The 20,977-nt window shown below is 42.9% G+C and overlaps 1 pseudogene; it reads left to right on the top strand.

Moving 5' to 3' along the window:
* The first annotated feature begins 14,401 nt into the window (after positions 1–14,401).
* Positions 14,402–14,613, top strand: LOC147004633 (anaphase-promoting complex subunit 13 pseudogene; annotated as a pseudogene).
* The last annotated feature ends 6,364 nt before the right edge of the window (positions 14,614–20,977 follow it).

The following is a 20,977-nucleotide window of genomic DNA, read 5'->3' as shown; positions in this document are numbered from 1 at the left end:
TTGTTATTTTAAAGGAAGAACATGTATTATTATGCACTCTTACACATAAAGTGAAAAGATTTTTAAATAATCCCTTTGTCATCAAATCTTTTTTTTTTAAAAGATTTATTTATTTATTATATGTAAGTACACTGTAGCTGTCTTTGTCTTCAGACGCACCAGAAGAGGGCATCAGATCTCATTACAGGTAGTTGTGAGCCACCATGTGGTTGCTGGGATTTGAACTTCGGACCTTTGGAAGAGCAGTCGGGTGCTGTTACCCACTGAGCCATCTCACCAGCCCTGTCATCAAATCTTTAAATTCACCATAATTATTGGTGAAAATGTATAGATGAGCCAGACATGGTGGTACACATACTTAATTCCAGTACACAGGATGCAGAGACAGACAGGAATCTATGAATTTGAGGCCAGCCTGGTCAAGTTAGTTTCAGGACATCCAGTGGTGTGTAGAGACCTTGTTCCATCCTCCCTCCCCACTGCTGGTGCAGCTGAAAAAAAAAAACCTCCCCCAAAAGAAAGAAAACATGGAAAATTTTATAATAGTGTTGCTACCAAAATAAGATTAATGAAGCTGGGCGTGGTGGCTCACGCCTTTAATCCCAGCACTCGGGAGGCAGAGGCAGGCGGATTTCTGAGTTCGAGGCCAGCCTGGTCTACAGAGTGAGTTCCAGGACAGCCAAGGCTATACAGAGAAACCTTGTCTCGGAAAAAAAAAAAAAAAGATTCATTTAATGAGGCAGGAGTGGTTGCAATCTTGTCACTGATTTGTGCAGGCACCATGGTGACGAGTTTAAGGTCATCCTCTATAAGGAAGTTAAGACTAGCCTGGGCTACTAGAAATTCTGTTCCAATAAACAAACAAACCTCCCTAGCAGGTGTAGTGGCTTGTGCATATAACCCCTACCCTCAGGAAGCAGAGGCAGTCTGATTGGTGCAAGTTCAAAGCCAGACAAGGCTACATAGCAAGACCTCATCGTAACAAGAAAAGACAAGACTTAAGATGTCAAAATTGCCAATAAATACTGTATCCAAGAGTGGTACATGGAGCCATATGGTGATGGCAGTATATGCTTTTAATTCCAGCACTCAGGAGGCAGAGGCAAGAGGATCTCTGTGAGTTCAAGACTAGCCTGGTCTACAACACAAGTTTCAGGACAACTAGGACTATTACACAGAGAGACCCTGTTTCAAAACAACAACAAAAAAGAGTGGTGACATGGACCCATGACCCTTTAAAAAAAAAGATTTATTTATTATATGTGAGTACACTGTAGCTGTCTTCAGACACTCCAGAAGAAGGCATCAGATCCCATTACAGATGATTGTGAGCCACCATGTGGTTGCTGGGATTTGAACTCAGGACTCTCAGAAGAGCAGTCAGTGCTCTTAGCCGATGAGCCATCTCTCCAACCCCACCCATAACCCTTTTTAATATGTACTTATTACATGCCTAAGTGTCTTGTCTCATGTGTATCTGTATGTCACATGCATACCTAGTGCTCTTAGAGGTCAGAAGAGAATATGAGATCCTCTGGAACTCAAGTTACAGACCATTGTGAACTGCCATGTGGGTGCTGAGACTCAAACTGGTCCTCTGTGAAAATAACATATTCCCTTAACCACCTAACCATCTTGACAGCTACAAGGGATTGCTCTTTTCTTAAGGAGACAGGCTTGTGATGGCCAGGATGGCCTTAAGATTTGAGTTTAGCCGGGCGTGGTGGCGCACGCCTTTAATCCCAGCACTCGGGAGGCAGAGGCAGGCGGATTTCTGAGTTCGAGGCCAGCCTGGTCTACAAAGTGAGTGCCAGGACAGCCAGGGCTACACAGAGAAACCCTGTCTCGAAAAACCAAAAAAAAAAAAAAAAAAAAAAAAAAAAGATTTGAGTTTAGCTGCTTTGCAGCACTCTCACCTGGGACCACCAGTGTGTACTATTATGTCTGGATTAAAACAAGGCATGGTCTAGACTAAGTAGCTCTGCTGAGGAGAATGGAAGGAATGTGGATGAACTTGAGAGAAAGCTCCGTAGGTGGAAGTGAAGGAGTAACGTGGTGTTCTCTGTTCTTTTGTACATAAGACCTTTTTTTTGTTGTTGTTTTGATTTTTGTGTGTGTGCAGTTTAGGCAAGCTTGGATGTGAGAAATGGGAGACCCCTCTAGAGCTGGAGTTCCAGGCAGTTATGATCCACCTGTTGTGGGTACTGGGAATAGATCTTACATCCACTCAAGATCAGCAGGCGCTCTTAATGGTTGAGCCATCACTGCAGCCCTCTCCTCTGTTCTTGAACACGGCACAGTTCGGTCTCTAGCATCTCTGTACTATCTGTACCTCCTGTCTAGATTAATTTCTGTCTAGATTTCAGATGACCTCTTATGATAAGGAATTAGTTGAGAACTGGCCAATAAAAGGTAAGAATCCACCATTAACCTATCTTTCCCGGGGAACTATACAGCAAAATACCATTTGTGTCTTTTCGCAAAAGTATTCCAACAAATTAGAATATTACCAGTTTTTTTTTTTTTTAAGTCTATACTCAGGAGGCAGAGGTAATCAGATTGCTGTGAGTTTGAGGACAGCCTAATCTACAAAGTGAGTTCCAGGTCAGCCAGAACTGTTACACAGAAAACCCTGTCTCAAAACAAATAAAACAAAACAACAATAACAACAACAAAAAAAAAAAGGAAAAAAAAAAAGAAGAAAAGAAAAGAAATCTAGGTGTGGAGCAAGTCGTGGTGGCAAAAGCCTTTAATCCCAGCACTAAGGAGATAGAACCAGGCAGCTCTGTAGAGCAACCTAGTGTACATAGTGAGTTTCAGGAAAGCCAGGGTTACATAGACCCTGTTAGACAGACAGACAGATAGATAGACAGATAGATCAGTCTGCATATGGTGGTGTGCAGGCCTGTAATCTCAGTTACTCAAAGCCTAGGGTGGCCTTGAACTCGGAGCCCTCTGGAGTGTTACATTACAGGCCTGTGCCACAGCACCTGGCACAGAAAGGCCATCTAGACAGTCTCTAAATCAACACCTAGTGTCCAGTTATGTTGGCATTAGCCTTTTTCCCATGACCCTTGTCAGCTTAAGTTCCCTTAAGTGAGAAGCAGTAGAACAGAAGGAAGGGGACACTGTGACATCAAGTTGAATTCAAGTTGTCATAGAGCTCTATGGCCTTAAAGTATTTAGGAGCTGCATGCCTCAGTACACCTAAGTGTGAAACTGAAATAATAACACTTCATCAAAAACAACAACAACAACAAACCCACTTCATCATAAGTTCATTAGAAGTATTAAACCCCTCAGCATAGGCAGAGCCTGGTACAGGGCACACATCTAAATGTTCGCATTGTTAATGTTATCTTATTATTTATTTTCCACTAAAATAAAATGTTATATTAATGCAATATACCCAGGACCAAATTTGACCTAGCATATATAATTCGTGATCAATAAATGTTTGCTGAATGAGTGATCTCAGTTGAGCTGACAAAGAATGGGTAGGAGCCAGGTCCTGGAATGTTTGCTGTTGTCCTAGCTACTCAAGAGGCTGAGACAAGAGGATCCAGGTCAGCCTGGATTTCATGAGACCTTCGAGAGCCAGGTCTTTAACCCCAGCACTCTGGGAGGCAGAGTAGGTAGATCTCTGTGAGTTTGAGGCTAGCCTGGTCTACATAGGGAGTTCCAGGCCTGTGGAGCCTACACAATGAAACCCTGTCTCAGAAAAGTAAAGGTGGGAAGGGGTTTGTAGAGTAATAACAGAGAAGGAAATCCTAGGCCTGGAGGTATAACGCAGTGTGCACTGAGTGCTGTAGTATAGCTGCACCTGTGGGAGGCTCTGGGTTTTAAGAAAAGAAAAGAAATTCCTGCATGTTGAAGTATATATGTATGTGCACCCATACATAGTCATGTGAACACCATGGCTCACATGTGCAGTTCAAAAGTCATCTTTGTGGAGTTGGTTTTCTTTTTCCAGCTTGTGGATCCTAAGGACTAAACTCAGTTCCTTAGGCTTGAATGATGAGTGCTTTTACCTGCAGAGTATCTTCCTAGTCCCTGGAGATGACTTTTATGTGAAAGGATGAAAAAATATATATGATGTTTCTAAGATTTCAAGTTGAAATCGTAAGGAGACTAGTAGTTTGTTTGTTTGCTTTTTGAAATAGGGGTTCTCTGTGTAGCTCCGGCCGTCCTGGACTTGCTTTGTAGACCAAGTTGACCTGGAACTCAGAGATCCACCTCCCTCTGTCTCCTAGTGCTGGGATTAAATGTATTCGCCACCACCCTGCTGTTATTTTTCTCCATTCATTAATTTATTTATTCACTTTACATCCTGATTGCTTCCCCGTCCTCCCAGTACCCCCATCCTCCCAGTACCCCCACATACAGCTCCTCCTCCCATTCTCTCTTTCTCCTCTGAGAGGGTGGAGGCCCTTGGGTATTCCCCCCCAATCTGGCACATCAAGTCTTTGCAGGGCTAGGTGCATCCTCTCCCACTGAGGCCAGACAAGACAGTCCAATGAGGGGAACTGATTCCACAGACAGGCAACAGCTTTAGGGACAGCCCCTGTTACAGTTGTTGGGAGACCAAACTGCACATCTACTACATATGTGGAGGAGGCACCTAGTTCTAGCCCATGTATGCTCTTTGGTAGGTGGTTCAGTCTCTGAGAGCACCTAAGGGTCCAGGGTAGTTGACTCTTGGTCTTCCTGTAGAATTTCTATCCCCTTTGGGGCCCTCAATCCTTCTTCCATAAGAGTACCCAAGCTCCACCCAATGTTTGGCTGTGGGTGTCTGTACCTGTTTCAGTCAGCTGCTTGGTAGAGCCTCTCAGAGGACAGTCATGCTAGGCTCCTGCCTACAAGCATAACAGAGTATCATTAATAGTGTTAGGGATTGGTGCTTGCCCATGGGATGGGTCTCAAATTGGGCTGTTATTGGTTGGCCATTCCCTCAGTCTCCACTCCATCTTTGTCCCTACATTTCTTTTTTTTTGGGGGGGGGTAGTTTTTCAAGACATGGTTTCTCTGCCCGGCAACTCCCTGCATTCTTTGTAGACAGGACAAATTTTGGATCAAAAGTTTTGTGGGTGGGTTGGTGTCCTTATCTCTCCATGGGGGTACTGCCTGGTTACAGGAGGTGGCATCTTCAGGTTCTATATTGAGATGAAGAAACATAACCAAGATAGCATATATAATATGACTACCTTCTTACCACCACCTAGCAAGTACTCTTTCTTCTTATGCCTGGGATTTCATTCATTCATTCATTCATTCATTTGAGATAGGAGTTCACTGTGTTAACAGCCCTGGCTGTCCTGGAACTTGATTTGTAGGCCAGGCTAGCCTTGAACTCACAGAGATCAACCTGTCTTTGCCTCCTAGTGCTAGGATTAAAGGCCTGAGTCACCACACCTAGCCTTTGTTTAATTTTTTTAAGACTTTAAATTTTATTTTCAATATTTATTTAATTTTATGTCTATTAATGTTTTGGCTACATGTATGTCTGTGACCCACCCACATGTGTATGTGATATCAGAGGCTAGAAGAACTGGAATTCCAGACAGTTGTGAGATAGCATGTGGGCGTTGGGAAGCAAACTTGGCTTCTTTGCCAGAGCAGCCAGTGCTCGGAGTTGCTGAGCCATCTATCTAGCCCCTTATGCCTTGAATTAAAACTGAGGTCTTGCATGTGCTAAGCAAGTACTCTCCGAGACACCGAGCTCACCTTGAGCCCTGAAAGTTAAGACCTTAAAAAGCACAGGAGAACAAGCCCAGTGTTGTCTTTTGTTTCAGGATTCAGGAAGCTGAAACAGGTGGAGCTCTGTGAGCTTTTGATCAGCGTGTGCTAGCTTTGTGAGTTTAAGGACAGCCTGGTCTATGTAATGAGGTCTGGGACTGCCAGAGCTATGTAATAAAGAGACCCTGTCTCAAAAAAGCAAGAACAAACAAAACAGAAAAACAATAAATGGGAACTAATATTATTTGAATATTGTCATGAGAATGCTATTTTAGAAATGGGCTTGAGAAAATTGGCATATGGGAACAGAAAGGCAAGGAGGTACTTACTGGTAAGGAACACTGGAGTTTGTAAGAAACATCAGCACTCAAAATAGGCATTTTCTAGAGGATTACCTGCATCATTTTGGTACTTTAAAATATTCAACTCTCTTTACTTATTTAGACTTGCAATGTGTAGGAGTGTTTGGCTCCCATGCCTGTCTGTGCACCATGTGCATGCCTGGTGCCCTTGGAGGCCAGAAGAGCATCAGAATCCTCTGGAAATGAGTCATAGACAGGACAGTTGTGAGTCACCACTGTAATAACATGCACAGACCCACAGAGACACAGACGACACAAATACACTTTAGTCAAAGTTAATAAATTAAATTAAAAGATAAGGTCTCACGTAGCAGAGTCTGGCCTTGGTCGGATCCTCCTGTCTCTCTGCTCTGTGTGCTGAGAATGTTCTGCGGTGTATAGTATTTAATACTTTCATATAAGACTCCTTTGTGGCGGTGGTGGCGCACGCCTTTGATCCCAGCACTTGGGAGGCAGAGGCAGGCGGATTTCTGAGTTCAAGGCCAGCCTGGTCTACAAAGTGACTTCCAAGACAGCCAGGGCCACACAGAAACCTTGTCTCGAAAAACCAAAAAAAAAAAAAAAAAAAAAAAAAAGACTCCTTCGTTTCTTTTTTTTAAAAAAAGATTGATTTATTTATTAAATGTAAGTACACTGTAGCTGCCTTCAGACACACCAGAAGAGGGCATCAGATCTCATTACTGATGGGTGTGAGCCACCATGTGGTTGCTAGGATTTGAACTCAGGACCTTTGGAATAGGAGTCAGTGCTCTTAACTGCTGAGCCATCTCTCCAGCCGGACTTTGTTTCTAAAATGGAACAAGTTTGTCGAATTGAAATAAAAGTTAATTTCTTCCAGTTTATTCTTCATAGAAAGTCACATTTAACAGTTTAGTTGACACACCACCTATCCCTTTCCTTTTCCTTTTTGGGGTAGAGGTTGGAAGGGTGTGAAAGAGTGGCTGTGTAGTCCAGAATGGCCTTGAACTTATGAACTTGTTCCTCCTGGCTCTTTCTGATTATAGGCATGTGTCACCATAGCCCTTGATTCATCTGATTTCCAAACATTTCAAATATACACTGGAATATTTAGAGCAGCAGTTATCAGCCTGTGGGTCACGACAGCTTTAGCAAACCTTTCTCAAAAATAATATTTATATTACAATTCATAACCATAACAAAATGAATTATGAAGTAGTAATGAATACTTTTATGGTTGAGGGTCAGCACAACATGAAGAACTGTATTAAGGGATGGCAGCATCAGGACAGTTAAGAACTGCTTATGTGGGGCTGGTGAGATGGCTCAGTGGTTAAGAGCACCGACTGGTCTTCCAAAGGTCCCGAGTTCAAATCCCAGCAAGCACATGGTGGCTCACAACCACTCGTAATGAGATCTGATGCCCTCTTCTGGAATGTCTGAAGACAGCTACAGTGTACTTACATATAATAAATAAATGAATCTTTAAAAAAAATGACTGGAAAACTGTAATTCCTTATCATATCTAAAACGAAAACAAACAAAAAAAGAACTGCTGATGTGCCGGGCGTGGTGGTGCATGCCTTTAATCCCAGCACTTGGGAGGCAGAAGCAGGCGGATTTCTGACTTCAAGGCCAGCCTGGTCTACAAAGTGAGTTCCAGGATAGCTAGGGCTATACAGAGAAACCCTGTCTAATGTAGAGGCATAGAAAGAACGGCTGATGTAGAGACATAGAAAAAGTCTGAGCAAATACAATGCCTAATATGCAAAAGTTTGTTTCTTTTCCTTTCCAGATAATTTGGAATAAAAAATATATTTTGGCACTGGGGATTGAACCCAGAGTTTTAAACATGCTAACTATGTTCTACCACTGAGCTGCATCCCCAGCCTAGAGTCATTTTATAATAGTGTTCTGTAAGTTCTGTAGCCATTAACTATATTACATTCTATTCCATTGTATGTGCACCTGGGGATGAAACCAGCGCTCCATCATTGCCTACACCCAGCTCCACACAGTTCTCGAAGGTATTTCCTTGTCGATCAATATGTAAAGATCTCTTACACTCATTCGTGTATTGCATAATAATTATTGTATAGATATTTTATAGATCGATTGCTCCCCTATTGATAAACACTTAGGTTGTTTCTTTTTTAATAAAATAAATTTGTGTTCAGCCAGGCATGGGAAATGCTTTAATCCTAGCACTTAGGGGACAAAAGCTAGTGGATCTCTCTGAGTTCGAGGCTAGCCTGGTCTACAGAGTGAGTTCCAGGACAGCCACAGAAAAACCTTGTCTTGAAAAATCAAAAAAAAAAAAAAAAAGAAAGAAAGAAAGAAAGAAAGAAACCCAAACTAACTACAACAAAACAAAACAAAGAGACAGAGAAAAAAATAAAAAATAAGCATGGGAAACGAATGCACAGGAATGTACAGTCACTTCCCAAATACAAAACCAGAAACCATAATAGATAAGCAGAAGACAAAGATGGTGAAACTTGCCCAAAGCATTGTGAGAAGATATCTTCCAAAATACCATTGAGTTCATACTGTTGGGCATGGGGCCTGCTTTTAAGTGTGGCCTGTATACGTAGTGAGCCTCTGTTGGAGAAGGTAATTTTTCATTTGGAGAAGTACCATCCATAGGCAGGTGGGTCTGAGCTATATAAAATATTAGCTGAACATGAGCAAGCCAGTTAGGAACGTTTTTCAGTGGTCTCAGTTTTGGCCTTCAGTTCCTGCCCTTAGCTTTCCTCAGTGATGGACTGTAACTTGTGAGCTGATATACTGCATTCCTCCCTGGCCGACTTTGGTTATGACATTTATCACAGCAACAGAACACAAAACCAGAACACTAGGCAAGGTTGTGTATGGGAGGCTAGCAAATGTTTGTACCATGGACAATCTGAAAGGTAGAAATTAGAAACCTGGATCTTTTTTTTTTTTTTTTGGTTTTTCGAGACAGGGTTTTTCTGTATAGCCCTGGCTGTCCTGGAACTCACTTTGTAGACCAGGCTGGCCTCGAACTCAGAAATCCGCCTGCCTCTGCCTCCTGAGTGCTGGGATTAAAGGCGTGTGCCACCACGCCCGGCAGAAACCTGGATCTTAAAACTTTTTAAAATTATAGCTAGACATTCATTTATATAAGTCAGTTAAAAGTCAGGTATTCAGCCGGGCATGGTGGCGCACGCCTTTAATCCCAGCACTCGGGAGGCAGAGGCAGGCAGATTTCTGAGTTCAAAGCCAGCCTGGTCTACAGAGTGAGTTCCAGGACAGCCGGGGCTACACAGAGAAACCCTGTCTCGGGGAAAAAAAAAGTCAGGTATTATGGTGGCCTGGAGTGAGGGGGGGCCCACAGTAAGTGGGAGGCCAGAGCAAGAAGGGAAGGGGGAGAAAGTCAGGTATTATTATTATTATTATTTTATTGGTTTTTTGAGACAGAGTTTCTCTGTGTAGCCTTGGCTGTCCTGGAACTCACTTTGTGGACCAGGCTGGCCTCGAACTCAGAAATCCACCTGCCTCCTGAGTGCTGGGATTAAAGGTGTGCACCACCACGCCTGGCTTGGAAGTCAGGTATTATAAAAGGACATAATAGAATAAAAGTTAAATATGAAAACTGGAGAGGTGGCTTGGTGGTTAAAACCCATTTACTGCTCTTCCAGAGCAATGCAGTTACTCCCGTCATCCATGTTGTATAGTTCACAAACACCTGCAACCTCTGCTCCAGAGGACTCAGTACTGAACACTGGCAGAAGCATGCAACACACACAACACATACACAGAGTTTTGTTGTTGGGTTTTTAATAAAGATTTATTTAATATGTTGTTACCTTCAAATACACCAGAAGATGGCATCAGATCCTATTACAGATGGTTGTGAGTCACTATATGGTCACTGGGAATTGAACCCCGAACCTCTGGAAGAGCAGTCCAGTGCTCTTAACCACTCAGCCACCTTTCCAGCTCCTCCCTTTTAAAAGTCATATATGAATTACCTCAGTCCCCCAATTCTCTTTGCTAATGGTCTTTGTTGTTGTTGTGAAAAGGGATCTCACTGTTTAGGCTCTGATGGCTTGGAACTCACTGTGGAGTTCAGGGTGGCCTCAAGCTGGAGGTGAACGTCTTCCCTAGTGCTGAGATTATGGCTTGTGCCACCATGCCTGCTGGCATGTCTGCTTGTATCAATATGTCTTTCTGCTTTTTCCAGAAAAGTTAGATGTTATTAATCCATTCTTTTACTAAAATCTCTAAAACTGTTTCACACCAATATACACATAGTACCTTATTCTTCTATATGGCTATATCATAATTTAACGTGTCTCCAACATTTCATTTCCTTGCAGTTTCCTGCCATGCAAATCCCCTTGAACACACTTAAATGTACACAGTATAATGCAGGATAAATCCCTAGAGGAACTGCTGGATATCACATAGTAGCTGCTCTCATTCCTTGGCCAGTTCATCTCACATCTTCCTCATTCTCCATCCAATACATATATATATATATATATATATATATATATATATATATATATATAACATTGGAGATGGAGAGGCAGAAGTGATTTCATCAGCTTCTAGAGTGCTGTACCATGGGTGAAACCCAATCATGCCTCTAAGCCTCATAGATTGGTTCAGGCAACTCAGGCTGAGCCCATGACACCATTTTCCTGTTCACAGGGATTGTTTAGGAATGCACCAAGACCCAATAAAATGACTGAGGGGATTTGCTGAAGGATTTGTGGGTAGAAGTTGTTTTTTTTTTTTTTTTTCTGGGTGAGGTACAAGAAGCCAGCCTTTTCTTTTAGACAGTGTGGTGGCTGCCTTCAAATACTTCATTTCTTTTGCTACCAAGGAATGAATCCATTTTAAAATGAAGCACATACTTTAGAAGGCTGATGGAAGGAAATTGGGTCTTTGATATTGCTATCTGTGGAATCAAAGCAATACAATGCCTGCTCTTCTGAAGTCTGTAATTGAATGAACCAAGAAATTCTCTTTATCACTGAAGCCTATTGGAATTGGGTTTTTCATTACTTACTAATTTTAAAAGGATATGTACTTCTGTATGTTTTGTTTTGAAACAGGGTTTCTCTGTGTAGCCTTGGCTGTCTTGGAACTCTCTAAGTAGGCCAGGCTGGCCTCCAGAGTGCTGAGACTAAAAGAATGGGCCACCATGTCTGGCAAAAGGATATGTACTTTTAAAATATTTTGACAATTCCCTTTCCAAAACTTATACCAACAGCTGAACGACAAAACAGAAGGGAAGTCTGTCTCTCTATATTCTTGCCAAATAATATATTACCATATTTTCTGATATTGCTATTAAAATATTTATTCTTTGATAATTCATACAATGTATTTGGATCTTATTTACCTCCTCCCCCAAACCCCTCCCAGATCACCCTCACCTCTCCACCCACCTCTTCAGCTTGTGTTGCCCGAATACTCTTGGTTGCTGGCCTGTCCTGGAGTATGGTAGACCTTTCTCCCTTTTCCAGCAGCTATCAAATCCAATAACTCCTCAGTAGAGAATGGGACTTAATGCCCACCCGCAGTAGTAAGCCCTACCTACTTTCTGGGACTTTGTCTGGACTGAGCCTTTGAGAGTCTTGTGCTTTTTGTCATAATCACTGTGAGTTCATGTGTGCATATGCTTCCCTGTGCTGGTCCCTGTATTAGTCAGGCTTCTCTATATACTTATGAGTAGTCTCTGTATAGTATGGGAATTTGTTGATGACTTACAGTCTGCAGTCCAACTCCCCAACAATGGTCAGCAGCAGCTGTAAATGGAAGTCCATGGATCTAGCAGTTGCTCAGTCCCACATGGCAAGCAGGCGAAGAAGAGAGGATCTTCCTTCTTCCAATGGCCTTATGTAGGTCTCCAGCAGAAGGTGTGGCCCAGATTAAAGGTGTGTGCCACCACGCCTGGATCTGGGACTTGCTTTGTCCCAGATGACCCTGAACTCAGAGATCTCCCTGTCTTAATCTTCTGGAATTCATAGCCACTGTGCCTCAAGATCTCCATCTCAAGATCCAGGTCAGAAACTTGTATCTCCCAGCCTCCAGATCAGGATCACAGGTGAACCTTCCAATTCTGGATTGTAGTTCATTGGAGTTATAGACAAGTTGACAACCAGGAATAGCCACTATAATCCCCCACTTCTGGCTCTTACAGTCTTTTCTGGCTTCTCTTTCTCAATGATCCCTGAGCCTTGGAAGGAGGGGTGTGTTTGAGATGTTCCTGATACTACCATTTTTATAATAAAATTAGTGTTTTGTTTTGTGTTTAATTTATAATCTATAGATGACTAGTAAAATCAGGTTTGTTTGTATTCGCTACCCCATCTTTCATGGCTCCCAGGATTGGCCTAACAGGGGCTGTAAGAGAATAAGGGATGCATGGCAAAGCTGGGATCTAGTGGATGAGGCTCTAATGGAAAAGCTGCAGCGTCCCAGAAACGCAGTGTATTTCATATATACACTTTTGTCTCTATAGTTAGGCTTTTACTGCTGTGAACAGACACCATGACCTAGGCAATTCTTATAAGAACATTTAATTAGGGCTGAGTTACAGGTTCAGAGGTTCAATCCATTAACATCAAGGCAGGAGCATGGCAGCATCCAGACAGGCATGGTGCAGGAGGAGCTGAGAGCCCTACATTTTCATCTGAAGGCTGCTAGCAGAATACTGGCTTCCAGGCAGCTAGGATTCTCCAACTCGACCAGTAAGAATGAAGCTGCAACAGGATCCTTCTGCAAATGTTTATTGGGAGAGCTTGATTGTAGAGGCGAATAGACCCCTGAGCCCAGAACTGGTGTTGCTTTATATAGGCCTAGGAGAGGTGTGTCTCACACCCGGATTGGTTGTGCTTGTTTGATGCTTACCACCTCATTTGCATGCCTACATCTGATTGGTTAATTTCTCTCTCATCTGATTGGTTAACTTCTCTCTCATCTGATTGGTCAACTTGTCTCTCATCTGATTGGTTAATTTTGGTTAATTCTCAAAACCTCATCTTGGCAAAGAAAACTTTACTGCCTATGTATGCGTGGTGGCCAGCAGAAGCCTGTGCCACTCTGCAACGGCACATGTGGCTTTCCACAAGGATGAGGGTCTTAAAGCCCACACCCGCAGTGTCACACCTACTCCAACAAGACCACACCTTCTAATACTGCAACTCCCTGGACTGAGCATATACAAACCATAACACAGTTGAACAGGGAAGCAGGCTATTGCATACAGCTGACCAAGGAGACAGATTTAGCTAATATTGGGTTAGGAGCACTTTCTGTAGGGGAGAAGCCTTCAAGCCATACATATCCAGGAGGAGAGCGCTTCAGCAGGCTTTTCTGCACACAGTATCAACATTTGCGCTCGAGCCGGGTGTGGTGCTGCACGCCTTTAATCCCAGCACTCCGGAGGCAGAGGCAGGCAGATTTCTGAGTTCAAGGCCAGCCTGGTCTACAAAGTGAGTTCCAGGACAGCCAGAGCTATACAGAGAAACCCTATCTCAAAAAACCAAAACCAAAAACATTTGCGCTCAAGCAAGAGGTAAGCTTTGTCATCCTGCTGAGCCTCACCCAGGAGGAAGGCATGGCCATTTGTTTGAGACTAGAGTCCTTGACATGGCCAGCTCATGTCAACAACACACATCCACTCACATCCACTCAGGACTTCACACACTCGAGTTTGCTCTGCTCCCTGCATTTCACCTATTTAAAATCCTATATGCCAGACATGGTGATATTCATATTTTTACTCCCAGCAGTTGCCAGGCAGAGGTGGATGGATCTTGATGAGTTTGAGGTCTGCAGAGAGACTGGCTTTTTAAAAACTTCTGGCTGGGCTTGGTGGCACACACCTTTAATTCCAGCACTCAGGAAGTAGAGACAGGCAGTGTCACATTCTCTGTGAATTCAAGGCCAGCCTGGTCTACATGGTGAGTTCTAGGGCAGCCAGAGCTACATAATTGAGCAATCCTGTCTCAGAGAAGAGCCATGCATACTTCGTTCCTGTGACCTCTGTCCAGTTTTGTTTCTTCTTTATGCTTAAGCATATTGTTTACTTAAAAAAAAAAAAATCCAGCCGGGCGTGGTGGCACACGCCTTTAATCCCAGCACTCAGGAGGCAGAGGCAGGCGGATTTCTGAGTTCGAGGCCAGCCTGGTCTACAAAGTGAGTGCCAGGACAGCCAGGGCTACACAGAGAAACCCTGTCTCGAAAAAAACAAAAAAAACAAACAAACAAACAAAAAAAAATCCGACGTGACCCAGGGGAAGGGTGGGGCCGGGAGGAAGCCAACGCACGCGCAGTGGGCCTGAGAAGATCAAAGCTGCAGGAGGATGGACAGTGAGGTATAGCGAAATGGAAGGATCTTGGACCTGAATGATGATGCTTGGCGGGAAGATAAGCTGCGGTACAAGGATGTCGCCATTTCACTGAGCCGGAGCAAGACAACGGCGGCACCACAGAGTCTGTGAAAGAACAGGAGATGAAGTGGACAGACCTGGCCTTACAGGACCTCCACGAGAACGTCCCACCCACTGGAAACTGATGCCGGGCTCCTTCCCATGGATGGAGTTTTCAAACATATGTGGATACAGTTTCCTGTCTCCAGCAATAAAACAACACTCAAAAGCAAAAAAAAAAAAAAAAAAAAAAAAAAAAAAAAAAAAATCCTTAGGAAAATTCTAAGGATATCCTTTATAGATTGAAATGTTTCCTGAATATTTCTCTCCCGTCCCCCTGATTCTGTCTCGTCTCTGTATGTCTTACCCCACTCCTCTCCACTCACAGAGATCTACCTACATCTACCTTCTGAGTGCTACGATTAAAGTGTGCCACACACATCCTAAATTTCTCTTTTGATAAAACAGTGTTTTTCTCGGGCAGTGTACTGTTTTAGTAAGTTGGAGTCAGCGCCACAAAGTGCAGCTTCTTATGTGACATTGCCTATTCTAAGTGGACTCCTTGGTATCTGACTTCATTCACTTAGCCTGTTTCAAGGTTGATTCATGTTCCCTAGTGCCACCTTTGTTGTTCCAAATGACAAAATTTCATTTTTATCATATGTATTTTATGTGTGCGCACACACACCATATGTGTGCCACAGTATGCATGTGGAGGTCAGAGGACAGTTTGCAGAAGTTGGCTCTCACTTGCAGCCATGTGGGTCTGACGGATTGAACTTGGTTGTCTGATTTGTCATCAAAGACATTTACCACCTGAACCATCTCACTGGCCCCAAAGGTTCTTATTTCAAACCTAAATAGGGTTTCATTCTGTGCACACATATTACCTTTTCCCTTATCCATTCATCTGTGCATGTGTGCTTGGGCTGAGCTCTACAATTTGGCTATTGTGAGTAATGCTGCAATTACTGGATTTTCTCAATTATAGTTAAATTTGATGAAGCAGAGGGCAGAATGGTGATAAGTGGATGCTGTGGGGCATAGAGAAAATGGGGAGATGATAGGCAATGGTCTGAAGCCTCAGTTAGAATAAATATGTTAATTTTCTTTAAGATATATATTGTGTGTTGAATATAGTAAACAATAGTGTACTGTACATTTTCAAATGGTTAAGAGGCCTGAGAGTGTAGCACAGTGATGGAGTGCTTTTGTAACATGGATTTGTCACATGCAAAACACTGTATCACTGACAGGTACTACATCCCCAGCATCAGGACCACAGTTCTCATTACTCAAGCTTTGCAGTGAGTTTTGGAATCCATAAGTAAGTCCTCTGAACATTCTTTGCTTTTTATTGTTTTAGTAGTATGTTGGCTACTCGAGGTTCCTTTGGGCCCTGTATTATTATTAGGGTGGGTTTTATAACAATATGTTTTTGAGACAGGGTATACTGGATAGTTTTCTATCAACTTGATACAAGTTAGAGAGGAAGGAGCCTCAGTTGAGGAAATGTCTCCATGAGATCCAGCTGTAAGGTGATTTTTCAATTAGTTATCCATGGGAGATAGCCCAACCTATTGTGGGTAGTACCATCCCTAGGTTGGTGGTCCTAGGTTCTATAAGAAAGCAGGCTTTGCCAGGTGGAGGTGGTGCTCACCTTTAATCCCAGCACTTGGGAGGCAGAGGCAGGCAGATTTCTGAGTTCAAGGCCAGCCTGGTCTACAGAGTGAGTTCCAGGACAGCCAGGGATATACAAAGAAATCCTGTCTCGAAAAACCAAAAAAGGAAAAAAAAAATTTTGAATCTTCGGATCAATTAAATCCTGTTAGAAAAATTCTAAATGTAATTCTTGGATTTTTCCAATCAAAATCAGAAAGTCAGAAAACATTCTAAAAGATCTGTGTTCAGTCTTCAGACAGTCTTCTCTGGATAGCTGCTAGCAAACCTTCTGAAAGAGCTGTGTTAGATCTCTAAGTAATTCTTGGGGTTTGAGGTCAGAAATCCTATTAGAAACAAATTCTAAAAGAGCTATGAAAAATTCTAAAAGAGCTTTGTTTATTGTCCATGGAGTTTCTGACCATAATCAGACATTCTGTTAGAAAAAAATTATTGAAGAACTGTGCTTCCAGAGATTTCCAGATACCTCAGCTCTCGACAGAAAAAAATTCTAAGGGCTGGTGAGATGGCTCAGTGGATAGGAGCACTTGACCACTCTTCCGAAGGTCCTGAGTTCAAATCCCAGCAACCACATGGTGGCTCACAACCACCCATAATGAGATCTGATGCCCTCTTCTGGCACATCTGAAGACAGCTGCAGTATACTTATGTATAATAATAAATAAATCTTAAAAAAAAAATTCTAAACGAGAACTGCTGTCACTTTCTGCTAGCTCATCCCAACACAGACTAAAAGCCCAGTTTTTCAAATACATATCAATCCAGTTATTTATTCCAAGTTCCCTCTCGACCATCCCATGAATCAGCATTCCCTGACCTTAGCCCCTTGATTGTTACAAAGAGACAGCAACCGAAACACAGACAATAAGAGATCTCAGTGGGACCTAGCCCTGGAATTACCATTCCAACCATGCCTGGACCTAGGCTGACCTTGAACTCAGGAATCTGCCTGTCTGGATCTTTCTGTGTTCTGCTGCTCTGTTCCAGGGACAGGAACCAAGTCATGCAGTCCCTTACACATGACCAAGCAGAACTTGGCATTATACACTACCTTTCAATCTATGATAAGGCATCTTTTTAATATATATTACATGTGTATGTGTGTATACCTGCATCTATGGATCTGCCCTATGTGCCTGAAGTTCCCATGGAAGCCAGAAGAGGGTATCAGATCCCCTGGCTTTTGTAATTTTCACTGCCAGCACATAGAAATGCATTCACACTTTTAAAAAGAAACTGGATCCAGCCAGGCAATGATGGCGCACCCCTTTAATCCCAGCACTTGGGAGGCAGAGGCAGGTGGATTTGAGTCCAACCTTGTCTACAGAGCTAGTTCTGGGATAGCCAGGGCTATGCAAAGAGAACCTGTCTCAAAAGAAAAAAAGAAAAGAAACTGGATCTGTGATCTAGGGAGATGGTTCTGTGGGTCAAATGTACCTGCATAAAGCTGGCTATAGCACCATATATCTGGAGCCCCATTGCTAGGCTGGAGTTACAGATCTCTGTATCCCTGGGGCTCACTGGCCAGACAGTCTAGTTCAATCAGTGAGCTTCAGGTTCAGTGAGAAATCCTGTCTCAAAAAAAGGTGTAAGGCAATAGGGGAAAATACCTGATATTGATCTTCCACATGTATGTGTATCCTGTACACAAACCTATATAAACATATACCACCAAACACATATACACAGACTTTTGTATAGACAGAGCCTGGATTTGAGCTAGGTGACCATAGGGTTGTATACTATAATCCTAGCACTTGGGAGGCTGAGGCAGGAATATTGCTTTGTGTTTCAAGTCAGCCACAGCTACATAGTAAGACCGTGTCTCCAAAACAAAACAAAGCAATGCTAACATATAAAAAGAGAGCCAGGGAGATGGTTCAGTGGATATTCGTTCATTTCCTGCCAAGTCTGAGTACCTGTGTTTGATACCCAGAATCCACATGTTATCCTCTGACTTCAACATGTGCACTGTATGTGGAAACACAAATGTAGACACACACATACATGCATACATACATACACACTAAATGAATGTGAGAATTTTTTGTTTTAAAACATTAAAAATGGGGGCTGGAGAATGGCTCAGCGGTTAAGAGCACTGACTGTTCTTCCAGAGGTCCTGAGTTCAATTCCCAGCAACCACATGGTGGCTCACAACCATCCGTAATGAGATCTGACGCCCTCTTCTGGTGTGTCTGAAGACAGCTACAGTGCACTCATATACATAAAATAAATCTTAAAAAAAAACATTAAAAACAAGAAAAAGATATTGGGCCCTGACTGGCCCAAGAAATTGTGCCATAGTCTTCTGAATGTCCGAGTGACATCATCTCACCTGGCTAGCATTTGATCTTTTTCAATACTGGAAAGTGAACCCAAGGCCCTGTGTATGTTATATGAGCACTCTACCACTGAGCTACATTATTGGTCCCTTTTTTATTTCAATACAGGTCCTCAAGCAGGGCAGTGGTGGCACACGCCTTTAATCCCAGCACTTGGGAGGCAGAGGCAGGTGGATTTCTGAGTTCGAGACCAGCCTGGTCTACAGAGTGAGTTCCAGGACAGCCAGGGCTACACAGAGAAACCCTGTCTCAAAAAAAAAAAAAAAAAAAAAAAAAAGACAGGTCCTCACTGTAAAAGTAAGAGGCTTTTCTATGCCCATCCTTGCTTTGGCAAGGATACCTTTATATTTATGAATAAGCTAGCACTATAGCTGGCACTATTCTAACCTAGCCAACTTCCCAGCTGCATGGTCCCTTACCTGTCATCTTAGTCCCTCTCCTTCATTTGGTCTTACCTGAGACCCCCTTCCTTTCTCTAAGCACAGAAGTGCTGCCTTTTCCTCTCCTGCTCAGCTATAGGCTGTTCGGCTCTTTATTTGACCAATCAGGGGATAGAGAAAAATGTTTTGCAAAATACTGAGTCTGGGGGGTGCCTCATAATAAAAGTACCAAAGTCCTGACTGCAACTAGATCTCTGGGTACAGAAATCAGCAATTGAATACACAATGCACAAAACATCCCTAACGCCTCACTAAGTTCTACAGTTTGGCCTCAAGTTTGCAATTCTCCTGTCTCAGTCTCCTGAGTATGTGGCAGGTACACACTACTGATTTGATCTGCAGTTAATTTTTGTTGCTATAATTATACTTCTGGGAGTCGAACCTAAGCTTTAATTATTTTCTTTTATTTTTATGTGTTCAGGAGTCTTGTCTGCATGCAGTCTGTGAACCATGTACAAGCATGCCTGTTGAAGCCAGACGATGATGTCAGATTCTCTGAGACTGGAGTTACAGATGGTTGTGAGCAACCAACCATATGGGTACTGGGAATCAAAGCAAGGCCCTCTAAAGAGCAGCCAGTGCTCTTTACTGCTGAGCCACTGTCCAGTCAGTTCTTGTGTTTTAATTCCATTTGTCTGTCAATCCATCCATCTACCTGTCTATCTGTCTGTCTATTTATCTATCTGTGTGTGCTGAGGCCTGCCCACCTATCCTAGCTGTAACCATCTTGTTCCATGCTAGCCAGCTATTTCATTTTGTTGCTGCAATATGCCTGCCAGTCACTGACACAGAAAAATAACTTGACTCAGAACAGGGTCATGCTGACCACATACTCTGTTATATTCTGTATGTTATGAGGTTTGTTAATCATTCTTTAATATTTATGTATTTATTTTATATATATGAGTACATTGTCGCTGTCTTCAGAGACACCAGAAGAGGGCACCAGATCCCATGGCAGATGGTTGTGAGCCATCATGTGGTTGCTGGGAATTGAACTCAGGACTTCTGGAAGAGCATCTCTCTAGCCCAAAATTTGTTTTGGTTTGGTTCGGTTTGGTTTTGTTTTGTTTTCGAGGCAGGATTTCTCTGTGTAGCCCTGGTTGTCCTGGAACTCACTCCATAGACCAGGCTGGCCTGGAACTCAGAAATCTGCCTGCCTCTGCCTCCCAAGTGCTGGGATTAAAGGCGCGTGCCACCACACCTGGTGCTATCCCTATTCTTGATTATCATCATCATTGTGGTCATTTGTGTGTATTTATGTGTGTACCCATGTTTGTGCAGATGCCATTGGTTGTCCTGTTCTATTACTCATCACTTACTCCCTTGAAACAAGCTTTGTTACCGAAGCTGGAGTTAGACTGGCTGCCAACAAGCCTCAGGGATTCTCCTGACTTCACTCCCAGTGCTGAGGGTACAGGTGTGGCTATACTCACACCTTTAATCCCAGCACTTGGGAGAAGAGGCAGGGTGCCGGGAACCAGACCTAGGTTCTCTGCAAGAACAGTAAGTGGTTTTGTTTTGTTTTGTTGTTTTGTTTTGTTGTTTTGTTTTGAAGACAGGATTTTCTAGTGTTACAACCATGGCTGGCCTTGAACCTACAGAGAGTACAGAAAGCTGCCTACTTCTGCCTCCTGAGTGCTGGGATTAAAGGTGTGTGTCACCACCACCACCACCACCACCACCACCACTTGACCCACAGTAAGTTCTTTTAATTAGAGAGATATCACTACAGCAACTCTCCCCCCCCCAAAAAAAGATTAATCCCAATACTCAGGAGGCAGAGGCAGGCAGACCTCTGTGAGTTCGAGGCCAACCAGGTGTACATAGTGAGTTGCAGGACAGCCAGAGCTACATGGTGAGAACCTATCTCAAAGAAAAAGGAGATTTATTTATTTTTAATCTTCAAATTAGATTTATTCATTTTAATTTAATTTATTTTTTTTAAGATTGATTTATTTATTATATGTGAGTACACTGAAGCTGTCTTCAGACACACCAGAAGAGGGCATCAGATCCCATTACAGAGATGGTTATGAGCCACC

This window comes from Mus caroli, unplaced genomic scaffold, assembly GCF_978045245.1.
Source record: "Mus caroli unplaced genomic scaffold, Mus_caroli_1 scaffold_5, whole genome shotgun sequence".
Taxonomy (NCBI): domain Eukaryota; kingdom Metazoa; phylum Chordata; class Mammalia; order Rodentia; family Muridae; genus Mus; species Mus caroli.
This window is presented reverse-complemented; position numbering and strand designations above follow the sequence as displayed.